Raw genomic sequence first — 15621 nt, forward strand, 5'->3', positions numbered from 1 at the left:
TTTGTAAATTAGCTTGTTCCAATTTTCTTCTCCGGTCAATTTTTCATCTTTTCATCTCTTCCCACATCAGTTCTGTTTGCTTCTTGCCATGGTCTTTAGCTCCAGCTTTTATGCTCTATCAGTAATTGTCATCCTATGGCTGTATTCCTCTGGGATAAAGCAGGATGATCCATAAGCCTGTGACAGGGGGAGGCACTAAAGAGGAATTAATGGGGAGAAGATGGATCCATTCCAAAGCCCAGCTGGCTGGTGGGTTAAGCAGTGCCATCACCATTCCACTTTGGTAACTTTGAACACAAACATGCTGAAAAGACAAATGGATCCCACAGGGAAGAGGAGAAAAAGGGAATATTTTATGAGGGGGAAGGGCAAAGGGTCTCAGGACACACACACAGGGTCGTTTCCAAAACTTGTAGTACTCATTACCTGTGAAATACATTACATAAATTCAGGCACCTGGTTACAATTTCTGGTTTTACCGCAAAGTTTTGAGTGTGTTGTCACAGCCTGGGCAGGGAGATGAGAATTTTCACTGTTTGTTGTCACCAACACCCAAAAAGACAAAGACAAGGGGTTTTCTCTAGTATGAGCAGCAAAGTGGTTTTGGGGAGTTAGGCATGTAAAGGAATTGATGGGTTATCCAGTGCTTCCCCAATTTGAATTTTAAAGGTTGGAAAAAAAGGCCTTGTTTCAGTTACCCCAGTCACCCCAACAACACGTACAGTGTCACGACTCAGTTTCCCTTCTAAGGTATTCAACACAGAATATGCTGCTCCAGTATCTACCAAAAACTCAATGTCATCTTTCCCCAGCTTAGTCGTAACCAAGGGCTCTGCTGGCGGAAGAGCCCTCGGTCGGCATCACTCAGAGCCTGAGCCACTTGAAGTTTGTACTACTGGCAGTTGGGAAACTGAGGATTTTTCTTTTAACACTGGACAGTCCTTTTTTCCAATGTCCCCACTTGTTACAGTATGCACACTGGTCCTTCTCTGTAGGAGAAGCTTTGTTGGATAACTTTTGCTGAGTTGCCTTTTGACTAGGTTGAGATTTAACCCTTTCAGTTGGACCCCTATCTCCAAATACCTTCCAGGCAACCTCTAGCAATTTCTCCATATCTCGGACTCCTTCTATCTTTCGTAGCTTCCTTCTTATATCATTTGAAGCCTGACCCATAAACAACAAAACCAGATGTGCTTTACCATCAGCTGACTCAGGGTCTAGATCAGTATACTTGATAGCAGTTTCTCTTAATCTGTTCAAAAAATCAGTGGGTGATTCATCATAATTTTGTTTTATTTCATAAAGCTTTGACCAATTTATAGCTTTAGGTATACCATGCTTTAACCCATATACCACAAGGCTTTGATATCGTTTCAGCCTCGCCATTTGTTCTGGTATATTTGGATCCCACCCAGGATTTTCAAGGGGGAATATCTGAGTGACAGTACCTTGAAGTAGTCCGCTGGCTATGTTCCCCTCTACTGAGGTTATAATGGCTTTGTTGACCATCTGTCTCTTAGTGGGATCAAGTAATGTATCTAACATAGAGCTCAAATCTGCCCAGTCAGGATTCTGTGAGTTAATAGCCCGTTCTACTAAGTTTACCACTTTATCCGGGTTCTCTTTATATTTCCCCACGGTAGTTTTCCACTGTTCTAACTCTATAAGGGAGTATGGGACTTTCACATATATTGGCCCCTGATTGCCAACTGCTTGTCTTAAGGGGGCTTGCAAAATTGGTTCTCTTTCTTTCTCCCTTCGTAACCTAGTACGCTGAGCAATTGGGCTACGTTCTCTGAGGGCTTTTCTTACTATCCTTCCCCTCCTTCGCTTGTTTAAGGCAGCAATAATTTCATCTATTTCATCATCCTCTTCTTCCTCCTCAGAGCCATTTGAATAAGAGCTGTCTGAGTCTGTTGTGGCCAACAGTTTACCTCGGCTAGTCCCCATCCTAGAGAGCACCATGTGAGACCTATCGCGACGCCGCTGCCGGGCAGTGTGTCTGCGATCTTTGAGGGTGTCCCCTCCCGCGGCAGCTCCCTGACCTTCGGGGTTGCCGTGGTATCTCACAGGCCCGAGAACGGAGGAGGTGTCACTTCCCCTGTGGGAGGTTCCCTCCCCGCCTTCTGTGCACAAGGCCCTGTCCCCCGGCCCCTCCTCTCGGGGCGGTGCCGGGGGCTGCAGGGGCAGTGTCCTTTGCTGCCAGGGCCCACCTTCCTCCTCCTTCACTGACCGGAGCTCCTCCTGCCCCGTGTCCCCCCTTGCGGGGCTGCGGGAGGAGGGGCTGCGGCCTGGCCGGAGCCCGCGCCCAGCGCGGCCGGGAACGATCCTGTTCTCATGGAGGGCGCAACCAGGTCCATCTCTGATTCCTCTGCATTTTTACATAAACTACTGAAAGTTGGCTCCTTCTTTTTACCCTTTAAGACTAATATATGCTCTTTCTCCTTTTCCCGGTCCAGCTCACATGCTAATACCAGGAAAAGCCGGGCATATTTTAGCTCTTCAAAAAAATTATCTCTACGTAGTTGGGATATTAAACTTGATATTAATTTTCGATTTAAAGTTCCAAACTTAGGCCAGGTTTCTCCATTATCTAATTCATACACTGGCCAGATTTTTTCCGAGAGTCTAATAAGTTTAGGTTTTGAAAGCTCGGACTCCTCTCCAATCAGATTTGCCCAGCTTTTCAATATTTGCCCCAAAGGGCTATCTCTTGGAATACTATTATTATCAGATTCAGAAGAGGATGTGCAACCCATTCTGATATCCTGAAATATACAGCAAAGCACAAAACAAACAATCCAAACAGTCGGGATTCGAAACCACAATCCCTCTGAGCCACAGCACAGACACTAATGAACTGAACCACTCTGGCTTCAAGCCAAGAGCACTGCAATTCAAACATGCACTTTATGAAGGCAGTCCTTCTTACAGATAAAGAGCAGAATTGTTGTGCTGAGGTTCTCCAAAACAAATTCACACTTTACAAAATTACAAATTACCCAGATACTAAACAAACAAAATGCCTTTTATTCCGTCACTCACACATCTCTGTCCCCAGGGTTCTTGGCTCTGATATCTCTGGACCTCCGCTGGGCCTTTCCAGAGCTGCCGGCCTCGGTCCAGGGATTTTTCCAGATGCCTTCTCTCCTGGCTGGCTCGCCAAAAACTGTTACCTTTAGGAACTGGAACAGAGATCACACAGAGTTAGGGGAAATAAATAGGTATTTATTGAGAGACCTTCAAAGGCCACACCCTGGCAGCAACAGTGCCACAGCGTGGCCCCTGCCCTGCCCGAGTGGCTCCAAGGTGGATGCAAAAGAGAGCTTGGTCACATGATTTTACATTTTTATAAACTTCAGTCCATTTACATACAGGAGTCAACCATCCAATTAATAGTCTCAAATTGTAAGGTGTTATCCTCCTCTTCTCCTGGATGGCCCGCCCTCCTCTTTTCACGCTGTTTAGACTTAGGGCCTAAAGTTTGAAGAAACTGTCCTTGAATCAATAGCTCAAATCGGACTATTTTGTCTTCACCACCTTAAGCTCAACGGAAAGCATACCCAAGCAGAACAGAAAACTCCAAACGCAAGGCATCAAGGAGACGACACTTCAGCTCGCTTAGAGAGAAATCACCGAAGTCTACATAGCGCGAACAAGGAAGCCGCAGAGCCCCGGAGTGCCCTTTGCAGCGTAGCGCTTGTCAGTGACTAGGGGCATGAAGCAGGATCAGCGTCAGCTTGCTTTGCTACTACATGCCTGTTCATGAAGCAGCATTCTGTGGTACACAACCGTGATGCAGAGAACTCAGTTCTAAGTGTAGTGCAAAGTGAGAACTACTGTGTGCTGTGCATGCTTTCTCCTTACCGTTCTGTACACTGCAGTGCTCTTCGCTATGGCAGAATTTACAGAGTGCACGGTACGCTTCCAAGGAGCAGGGCATTCTCGTATGGTACAGAGAGTTTGACGGAAAAGTGCACACGCCAGGCGTGTTTTGGCACTAGCAAAACCTAGCAGCAGAGTGTTCTGTGTTAGCAGGAGACCTCACCTTACCTCGCCTAGAGAGATATCGCCGCAGGACACATAGCGCGAAGAATGAATCTGCAGAGGACTAGAGAGGGCACTTGGCAGCAGATCGCTTGTCAGTGACTAGAGGCATGAAGCAGGATCAACGTCAGCTTGCTTTGCTACTACATACCTATTGGTCAAGCAGTCTTCTGTGGTACATATCCGTGATGCAGAGAACTCAGTTCTAAGTGTAGTGCCAAGTGAGAACTACAGTGTGCTGTGCATGCTTTCTCCTTAGCGTTCTGTACACTGTAGTGCTCTTCGCTGTGCAGAGTTTAAATAGTGCATTGTAAGCTCACAAAAAGCAGGGTAATATCGTACGGTACAGTGGTTTTAACAGCAAAGTGAACAAGCCAGGCGTGTTTTGGCAGCAGCAAAACCCATCAGCTGAGTGTTCTGTGCTATCAGGATGTTGCCTTTAGGAGCTGGAACAGAGATCACACAGAGTTAGGGGAAATAAATAGGTATTTATTGAGAGGCCTTCAAAGGCCACACCCTGGCAGCAACAGTGCCACAGCGTGGCCCCTGCCCTGCCCGAGTGGCTCCAAGGTGGATGCAAAAGAGAGCTTGGTCACTTGATTTTACATTTTTATAAACTTCAGTCTGTGGTACACAACCGTGATGCAAAGAACTCAGTTCTAAAATGTAAAAATCTTTCAATTATAGGTATCAATCCCTTACGATTTTCTAATTTTAAGGGATATTGTTTCTGCCTTACCGGTGTAGCTCCTGGTTTGAGTGCAATACTCACCGGTTCTGCTTGTTTGGGTCTTCCTGGGACATCACTGGCCCACACTATCGGATTTACCACATTTTCTACTTCAGCGGGGATTTCACTGCATTTTTCCTGTATAAAAACTGCAGCAACTTGGACAAATTTAGATTCGGGAATTATAACTTCTACACCCCCTCCTTTTTTAAATTTAATCTCTGCTTCCAATTCTTCAAGCAAGTCTCTCCCCATTAAAAAAAAAGCAGAACCACGTCCACATGAGAAAACTGTCCTGTTGTGCTGTGAAAACTTTTTTGGGGTAAAATCAAACCAATGGAGAGAACAACCTGCATTCCTCTGGAAAGACTGGAAGAGCCAACAGAGAGATGTGTGTAAGTAGGAAGAGATTGGCATCACCATTCTCTCCCATTCCTCAGCTGAGGCCTCGCCCCGAGGTCTGGGTGAGGACGGATCTGCCCTGGCAGTGGAAGGACTTTGTGCTGCTGTGGCTGTTGGTTTTCCCTTTGCCCAGGTTCTCCCCCAGCAGATCCCTGGGAATGTTCCTCTTTGGGATCTGTCTGCATGTGGTGTCGATGTGGCTTCTCTGTCCAATACCTCCTTCTCAACCTGAGGTTTCTGACCAAATATTTTGAGCAATGGTGCTTGTTTTCAGGCATGAGAAATGCACTGTAGCCTCTCACACGTGGGAAAAACGAACCCACCTGATTTTTCTTTTCCCTGATTCCTTTTTCTTGGCATATTTGCACTTGAGACTGGCACTAAAACATCTGTTTGGAGTTAAGCTGGAGGCTGGACATACAGATAAGACTGATGGACGAAAGAAAAAAAATCTATTCTTTGAAACAACGAGTAAAATGTTATATTTTAATGCTGTTGAAGACACTGTTATTATTTCACTGCCTCACTTTTATTGCAGTCTGTCTGTTCTGTTCCTAATATTCATTTGGGTTGTGCATTTTTTATAGGAACATTTTCTCCCAATTTGCTGAGGGAAAACAGGAGTTGTTTCTTTATTTCTAAGACAACTACAGCATCTGTAGCCCTGGGAAGGATCCTGGGGTTGGACACTGGTGGTCAGAAGCTGTCCATGCTTATCCAAGGGGAATTCCATCCCCACCAGCTCCTTTGTGCTGTCTTTGTACTGTCAGAGCTTCTCCCACAATGGAGAGAGATTAGGTGGGGGGGGCTGTGTTATCTAAAATTAACTCAGTTTTAGCTAAACTTTTAAAATTTGGAATACTGTGCGGAAATCTTTCTCAGGTGTACAAGATTTGGGTGCGTGGGGGATATTTTTTTTCTCTTTTATTTTCTGGGGCTGTCATCCTGTCAATTAATACAGAATTCCAAACTTTGCTTTCTGGGGATGCCATGCCATGAATAACTCCAGATTTTGTGCTGTGAGCAGGTGCTGGCAGCCAGAACCAACAGCAGGAACCTCACAGATTGAGCCAGTAAAAAAAAACCAATTTTTTATTTCCCTTTGGGAAGTGAAGCATTAGTCTAGCTTTGGATACAGGGAGTAGAATTCCAGATCTGTGGCTTGGGATGCAATTTAGAGCTATTTAAGCACTGAAATTTGTTGGGCTGAGGCAATGCATGAGCAGCTTCCCCTGGGTGGCAGAAGCACTCACTGGCAGATCAAGGTGATAATCACCCCTCCTGCCACTGATTTAATTCCTACACCTCTCCAAACAGGATTTTTAGGAGGCTTAGCACAACATCTGGTACATTTTCAGACCAGAGAAGATCCAAATGAGAAATTCTGGGGTTGTGGCAGGGCAGTGTAATTCCCACTGGGAGGAGAAAAGGAAAGCGAGGTGGAAAATGGAACTATTTCTATTTTCTCCCTTGTTTAAGTATTTACTACTGTGAGCAAGACTATAAAAAAAGCCCCAGAGATCTGTCAGGGATCTGGTGGGAAATAAAATATTAATATTAAATATTTTTGTATTAATGATGGGGAGTCTCTGCACCCAGGATTTGTAGTGAAGGAAAGGACCAAGAGTGGTGGTGGGTTACAAATGTCAGTCTGCTGGCAGAAATGTCCCAGCACAGTCACTCAGCATCCTCCCATCACAGCTTGAATCCTTCCAGAACCTGGAAAACAGTCAGTAAAATGAAAAAAATTAATTGGAAAAAATAAAAGGTGATTTTTTTTATTTTTTTTTTAAAGCAAATGGTTGGAAAACGCCCAGTGGGAATGGGCTGGTTTGGGCCATGGAAATGCTTCCTGGGAACTGTCACACATTCCAAGGGAGTACAGCTTGATGTGTACACGAGTCTCCAGTGCATGACAGCTATGGTGGTGGTTGTCCCCAAGTCCCTTCTGAGTGATGGTCTCAGTGGCTGGGAAGTGGCTTCTCCATTTTCCAGCAGTTTACTCCAGTAAAAGCCAGGTGTAACTAGAAAGGTTAAAATTAGGGATAATTTCCAGCTGGTGGATGGGGATAAATGGTTGTCACCTTGTTTTCCTGCACACACTTGCTCACCCCTCAAATGCTGCTGCAGAAATGGTGACTTTAAAACTCTCCTGAAGGACAGGGCCAACCAGGGGGACCTGGACAACTTCCAGAAGTGACACATGGGAATCTCATGGGGTTTAACAAGACCAGGTTCTGGTGCTGCCCCTGGGTCAGCACCCCTCCTGGAATCAGTCCAGGCTGGGGATGAGCAGCTGGAGCAGCCCTGGAGAAGGACCTGGGGGTGCTGTGGGTGAGAGCTGGGACCCAGAACCCCCCTGTGCCCTGGGCTGAGCCCCCAGTGTGGGCAGCAGGGGAGGGGGGATTCTGCCCCTCTGTCCTGCTCAGGTGAGACCCCACCTGCAGAGCTGCCCCAGCCCTGGGAACAGCACAGGAGGGACCTGGAGCTGCTGGAGAGAGTCCAGGGGAGGCTTCAGGATGATCAGAGGGATGGAGCAGCTCTGCTGGGAGGAAAGGCTGGGAGAGCTGGGATTGTTCAGCCTGGAGAGGAGAAGCTCTGGGGTGACCTCACCATGGTCTTCCAGGACCTGGAGGGTCTACAGGAAACAGAGAGAGAGAGACTCTGTGTAAGGGATGGAGTGTCAGAACACAGGGAATGGCTTCCCACTGCCAGAGGGCAGGGATAGGTGGGATATTGGGAAGGAATTGTTCCTGGGAGGGTGGGCAGGCCCTGGCACAGGGTGCCCAGAGCAGCTGTGGCTGCCCCTGGATCCCTGGCAGTGCCCAAGGCCAGGCTGGATGGGGCTTGGAGCAGCCTGGGATAGTGGAAGGTGTCCCTGCCTTGGACTTCAGGGATCCAGGGGCAGCCACAGCTTCTCTGCCCACCCTCCCAGGCAACAATTCCTTCCCAATATCCCATCTATCCCTGCCCTCTGGCAGTGGGATTCCTTTGGAGATGCTGTTCTTTGCACAGAGCTGTGGGGTTTAACCAATATTTGGCTTCCAGGAGGTCCTGGAAGCTTTGCTTAGAGGGGAGAACAGCAGGGAAGTTGTTTGTGCTGGAATCTCAAGTGGGTTTGGGGAAGGGAAGTCTCTGCAGTGGCTCTTCTGCAGCTCTTCTAAGAGAAAGGACAAAATCTTGAATCAAACTGTTGAAAATCTTTCTCTTTGCCTTCAAAGTTCTGTTGAAATGCTTAGAGAATAGAAAATATAATCTTTTTGGGGCAACATAGCTAAAATAAACCTTTTTTAGTCCTTACCATTCCAGATTGTTTTCTGCTCCCAGATTGTGGGCATGCTACCCAACTAAGTGGAATGTGAGAGCAGGCCTGAGGCTGGTGTTCCTGAGAATGCTACAGAAATCCAGGCAGAGATTCTGGGGCAGATTTTTGGGGTTCCAGGGATGGGCTGCTTCTAGAGAATGGTGCAGAACTGAATGTTGTAGTGCTGGAGAGAGATTTAGATTTGTTTCTAGAGCTTAGAGAGAATGACAACGCCAAAGATGAGAAACGCTGCTTTGCCATGCTCATTTTTAGTATATCAGGAAGAATTTCTTCTCACCTCAATAAAGGTCACCAGGGAAATTGTATTGAGATCAGTATTTAATCTGATTAATTTTGCACAGCTAGAAAGATGATTATTTTTTAATGTGCTACATTTCAGACATCAGACCTAGACAGCGTCGCTCTCGCAGCATTCACAAAGAGCTGCTTTATTCCAGGTTGTTATCTCAGAAATGAGGGTGAGAGGCTCTTTTAATGAAAAAGGAAAGTGCAGGTTTTAAATATATCAAATATTGAGCTAAATCTGAAGCTTTGCTCAGATTTAGCATCCCACAGAGCTAGTCCTGGGGAGAGAAGGGGAAACAAATTGCTCAATGCTGATTAATCACCACGGTTTAAATGAGGAATACAAAGGATAAACTCAAAACTTTGCCCCATCACCAAGCCAAGAATAATAAATAGTTGTCTCTCCCAGCAGTTTAATTTACTGCTGCACATTTTTGCCTTGCAGGCTGGAAATGCATAAATAAATGGGGGCTGAAGATGGGAATTGGGAGGAGACATCAGGAACCTTGAATTTGGAGGGGGGTCTGAGAGGGATAATTAAGGCCAGGAGAAGCACAGGAGAGAAGTGGTGATCTCAGGGCTCTCATTTTTGGCTCCACCATTGCCTCCTCCTTCATTTCCTCCCAAAAGGTAAGAGAGGGCAGGAGAGACAGGGATGGAGACACACATGGGGGCCGCACTGCCATTATGCTGCCCAGCCCAGCTCAGCTGCCAGGATGACAATTTACAGCCCAGGCTCATGGAATAGCCCTGTCCTGGTGTATCTGAGGGGGATTTGCTCCCTTCTTGCCCTTACAGAGACACCCACCATCATCATCCTCCTGCTGGGAATGTGCAGAGAGCATTGGCTAAAACACATCTTCCTGGGAAATAAAAGATGGGAACCCTGGTGAAAAATGGGATCTATCCCCAAGGGGGCAGGAGGAAAGAGCAGCCCACAGGCAGGAGGTGCATCTTTCACCAAATCCAGCACACCATTCCCACTCTGCTGGGAGTGGAAGGCAGCTGAAGAGCTCCTGGGGGAGCAGGGGGCAAAGTGCTCCCCAAATTGGGAGGTCACAGTGATTTGAGCAGCTGCTCTGATCCTGACACAGCTTCTCAGCCTTCCCAATTCACTGGGAGTCCTCAGACTAACACGTGGTTGTTAAAGGGAGGGTGTAAAAGGAGCAGACAGCAAAGCTGCTGGGTTTTAGGCAGTGAAACCCCCCCAAACTGCTGCTGCTGCAGGATGTGGCACCTTGATCCCTGTCCTTCCTTCCCAGCATGGTTTGCCCTTTAGGGATTTGGAGGGAGGGGTGTGGAAATTCTTTACTCCTAGATTGTGGCATTCATTCATCTGAGTGCTGGTTCCTCCATGGGAAATAACACAGGATCATGGAACAGTTGGGGTTGGAAGGGAGGAATATTTGTCCCTAGGAGAGGAAAAAAGTTAGCAGGGAAAGTGGGTAGGATGGTAGGAAAAGCTGGGAAGGATGGGAATCAAGGATTCCCAACATCCTGGTAACCTCTACCCCTCTCCCAAAGGAATCACTGCATCCCTAGGGATCTGCAGGGACACCTGGCAAGGCTCAGCAGCCAAGCTGTGCTTGGGCACTCAGCTGAGCCAGCTGAGTGACAGGCTTGGCCTCAGCCACTACAGCACAAATCCAGCCCATGATAAACATATCCAACGCCAGTTTGTGGAATTCTGGGAGATGGATGGATTTTAATTGGCCAGTTCACACCCTTTTCCTTTGTGCTAAAGCGGGAAGCTTCCTCAGAAAGGATTTAAGGCCAATCTGTCTCTTCAGAGCCACCTGTAACATTCATGAGTCACTCCCCAGATACCAAAATAGCCCTAATGTCAAGACCCTGCCCTTATAAAAACAAATTCTTACAAATAATCAGCAAAAGAAGGTCTGGAATTTGGAGAAGCTGCCCCCACCTAGCCATAGCAGCTGTACCTTTGCACTTACCTGTGCTAATATGTTTTATTAGATTTTATTGCCCAAAACTGTTAAAATAGAGCATAGCTAGAAGTGTCCAAGGCTGGGTTCTACGGGGCTTGGAGCAGCCTGGGACAGTGGAAGGTGTCCCTGCCCATGGCAGGGGGTGGGATGAGATGAGCTTTAAGGTCTCCAACCTGAACCATCCTGGGATTCCAAATCTACAATAACATAGCATATCTCCATGTTATTATAAATAGCAGAAATCAGAATTTAACTGGTGTTTAATCCTTCCCATCTTTCTATAAAAGGTTTGTTTTTTACAGAAATGATAAATAAAAGGTCTGATCAGGTAGGAGGTCTTGGGGAGATTTTATTTACAGCTGAGTACAGCTCTGTGTGGGTGAATTGAAGAGGAAAATACAACACCCAAACTGAACACAGTTCTCTTTCCTATTCTACATTATAATAAATGCTGCAGAATTATCTTTTGAAGAAGGCTTAGGAGAGAAGGGTTTGTTTCACAGTCTTGGTTAGTAACATGTTTCCAGACTCTTCCTGGCTGAATCCAGGGAAAGGAATATTAGTGTAGATCTTAGAAGATAACAAAATCCCCAAGACCAACCAGGCAAAATTATTTCTTTATAGGTCCTGAATTGGAAGGAACCCACAAGGATCACTTAGACACCCCCAAAAATCTCAGAGTAGCGTTTCTCAATAACTTTAAATCCCAAAGGCAGCCTGAAAAAAAACAAAACAAAACAAAACAAAACAAAACAAAACAAAAAAAAAAAAAAAAAAAAAAAAAAAAAAACACCCAACCCAGAAATTCAGAAATTCAAATTCTTTTTGTAAGTGAATGCTTTATTTACAGGTTGGACTGGGCTTGTTGCACTTGGCAGAGAGCCTTGTGATCCATAGCCATGGATCCTGTGGGAAGTGCTCCTGGCCTGCCCTGCAGCATCACAACCCCACCGTGCTTCCATCACCAATACTTCCAAGCTGCCTGGCCAAAATTAGCCCATCAGTAATTAGTTCTACAGCAGGTGTGAGGTACTAATTAACTCTCCTAAGACTTGAGGATCTCTTTTTTTTAATAATGTTCTGGTTGCACTCCTGCTTTCAAATTTATTTTGCATGGAAATAGCAGTGAGGTGGGTGCAGTGTCCACCCACCTGTCAGGATAACTCAGAATCATTTCTGAACCAAATGACCAATTTCATCCAGATTCGAAGAAGATTTGCAGACTCCAAATTAATTAATTTTCCACAAACTTCAGGTAAATTGGCAGCTGGATAGAGGGAAGTGGGAAGTGAAGAGATGCTTCTGTGGCCTTTGAGGAAGAGGAGGATTCAGCTGTTGCCCCTCCAGTTGGCCACAATCAGATGGGCATCCAGGTTATTCCCTGGTTCCTGGAGTGCACCTGATGTCACTGAAGAGTGGGTGGCAGAGGGATGGATGAGGGAATTCTGTCCCTGAGCCAGCAGAGTGTCCTGGGGATCCTGGGGACAGTGGGCACTGCCCAGCCTGAACAGATTGCCCACAGAGCCTCTGGGCTCTCCTCCCTGGGGCTGTTGCAGAGCTGTGTGCACACAGGGCTGTGCCCTGTGCTCTGGGATGGCCCTGCTGGAGCAGGGAGGTGACACCAGGTGCCACTGAGCTCCTGACCCATCCTGAGATTCTGTGAAATCCAAATACTTCCTTTGCTCCTGGTACAAATTCCTTACTTTTCGTGCTGTCACACATAGCTGGGACCTCAAAAAGGATCATTAAAGGAGGTGAAGATCAGTTTGGTATGTACATCTGCCACGAGATGTGATGTGCCTGTCACTGTTGCACTTTTCCTGGCAAAACAATTCAACCACTGGCCTCCAGCAGGAAAAAAAAAAAAAAAAACCACCTTTGACTTTTGGGTTTAGGTAATGTTTTGAAGATATAATAGGAATTTAATGTGTCAAGCAGAAACAATTATTTGCTCACTTATAATGAGAATTATGGCAGCAGTGCAATACAAATTTTCTCCCCACTGAAAGGAAGCCCTAATTAGAATGTTAATGTCTCCTTTTCGGAGAAGCCTTTAAAGGAACTTCGAGGTCACCTCCACTTTTGTGGGAATTGGCAGCTCATTCTCAGTTTCATTTTAGTCGTGACTCTCACCACAAACCCACAGCCTCCCACCAAATGAAGCAGCACAATAGCTGAGATCCAATTAGAGGTACTCAGGGTTTCTTCTGCATTTTAGCAAAGAGAGGCACTGTACAGGGAATTCAGGGTGATATTTATTGGCTATTATATTAACTCCCTAGAAACTGAGTGTTGGTGTGTCTTTTATATTCATTTCCTACGAGTTAAAGGGAACAATGCTTGCTTTAACTCTTGATTTTCTGGGTCACATCTGAGAACTCCAAATGTTTTCAGTGTGTGCTATATCTGGGAGTAGAAAGTGATGTTTGTATCAAGATTCCAAGGCAGGCAGGTGTTAGTAGAAAGTACAGAAAACCAAACCAAAATATGGCCATGTTAATAAAACCTCAAATCGTGCTTTTGTTCTTCTTCTGGCTGTTTTTAATGCGTTGCTGTAAAGCAGATGTGACTCCCTGGGTGGCTGAAGTTGACCAGCACTGCCCATGCACCTCTTCCCTCCCTCCCAGCACTTTTCCATGTCGTTTTCCCTTTTTCCTGCCCTGCTTCCCTAATCCCAACCTGTCTTGTTACCCTCTGCACCTTCCACCACTGCTAACATCTGTCTCTGGCCCTTGGTGTACCTTGGCCAGGTCCTGCCAGACCTGGAATCTGATCAGAGCAGGTTATATAGAATCTGTGAGCTGTCGGGGATTTGCTTTGTAATGTTTATCTAAACTGGATCAAGCAAGTCTCTTCAATTAATTAATAAAAATTAACAGGATATTTGCAACATACAATTTGCAGCATCACACCACAGGAGCTGAAAGGAGCCAGGGCAGCAGCTGGACATGAAGGAAAACTGATAACTGTTAATGAATTTCATAGATTAAAAGATTAAAAACTTAAAGCCTAAAATGGGCTTTGCTTATTCAGCTGTAGGACTGATTTATTTCTCTTCTCCCTCTCCACTGGAATACTCTTCCCCCTTTAAAGCTGTAGGAGAGTCCCCCCTGTGGCCCTGGCCAGGAAAGCATCGCTGTGAATTTTTTACCTGCTTGAATTTCCCCACCAGCTCTGCAAGTTAAATCACAGATTCTTCCACGTTTGGGGTGGAGGGGACCTTAAAGCCCATCCAGTGCCACCCCTGCCATGGGCAGGGACACCTCCCACTGTCCCAGGCTGCTCCAAGCCCCATCCAGCCTGGTCTAGGACACTTCCAGGGATCCAGCCACAGCTGCTCTGGGCACCCTGTGCCAGGTCCTCATCAGCTGGGGCTTCATCACAGCCCTTCTGAAATGTGGTACTGGAGAGGGGAAAAAGGGGTTTTGCAGGATTTTCCTCCATTCTGAAAAGCTGAAGTGGGGAAGAGGAAAAAAAAGTCACTGGGTCATAGAATGAACAAATCACTGAGGTTGGAAAAGCCCTCTAAGATCAGCCTGTCCAGCCATTCCCCCAGCACTGCCCTGTTCACCACTAACCCTGGTGCCCCAGTGCCACATCCTCAGGGCTTTTGAGCACTGCCAGGAATGATGAGTCCCCCCCTTCCCTGGGCAGCCTGTCCCGAGCCCTGATGTCCTTTCAGTGAAGGAATTCTCCCTAAAACCCAAACAGGCCTCAAAGCCCCACAGCTGTGCCAGCCCTCACAGCCCCCACTGCCCTTAAAGCCCTCACAGCCCAGAGAGACCCCAGACCCATCCCAACCTTCACAGACCCATCCCAACCTCCACAGACCCCACAGCCCCAGAGCTTCCAAACCCATCCCAACCTCCACAGACCCCAGAGCCCCCAAACCCATCCCAGCCTCCACAGACCCCACTGCCCTCACAGCCCCCAGACCCATCCCAGCCTCCACAGACCCCAGAGCCCCCAGACCCATCCCAACCTCCACAGACCCCACAGCCCCAGAGCTTCCAAACCCATCCCAACCTCCACAGACCCCACAGCCCCCAAACCCATCCCAACCTCCACAGACCCCACTGCCCTCACAGCCCCCAGACCCATCCCAGCCCCACAGCCCCCACTGCCCTTAAAGCCCTCACAGCCCAGAGAGACCCCAGACCCATCCCAACCTCCACAGACCCCACAGCCCCAGAGCCCCCAGACCCATCCCAACCTCCACAGACCCCACTGACCTCCCAGCCCCAGAGCTTCCAAACCCATCCCAACCTCCACAGACCCCACAGCCCCAGAGCTTCCAAACCCATCCCAACCTCCACAGACCCCACTGCCCTCACAGCCCCCAGACCCATCCCAACCTCCACAGACCCCACTGCCCTCACAGCCCCAGAGCCCCCAGACCCATCCCAACCTCCACAGACCCCACTGCCCTCACAGCCCCAGAGCCCCCAGACCCATCCCAACCTCCACAGACCCCACTGCCCTCACAGCCCCCAGACCCATCCCAGCCTCCACAGACCCCACTGCCCTCACAGCCCCAGAGCCCCCAGACCCATCCCAACCTCCACAGACCCCACTGCCCTCACAGCCCCCAAATCCATCCCAGCCTCCACAGCCCCCACAGACCTCACAGCCCTCAAAGCCCCCCCCAGCCCTTACAGACCCCACAGGCCATACAGACCCCACTGCCCTCTGAGTCCCTGGAGCCCCCAGCCCCATGTCAGCCCTCACAGACCCCATAACTCTCCCACCCTCTATAGCACTCACAGCCCCCAAAGCCCTCAGAGCACTGGAAAACCTCCCAGTCCTCAAACCCCTACAGACTTTGCAGCCTTCCTTCCTTCCTTCCTTCCTTCCTTCCTTCCTTCCTTCCTTCCTTCCTTCCT

The sequence above is a fragment of the Oenanthe melanoleuca genome, chromosome 6 (assembly GCF_029582105.1).
Source record: "Oenanthe melanoleuca isolate GR-GAL-2019-014 chromosome 6, OMel1.0, whole genome shotgun sequence".
NCBI classification, from domain to species: Eukaryota; Metazoa; Chordata; class Aves; order Passeriformes; family Muscicapidae; genus Oenanthe; species Oenanthe melanoleuca.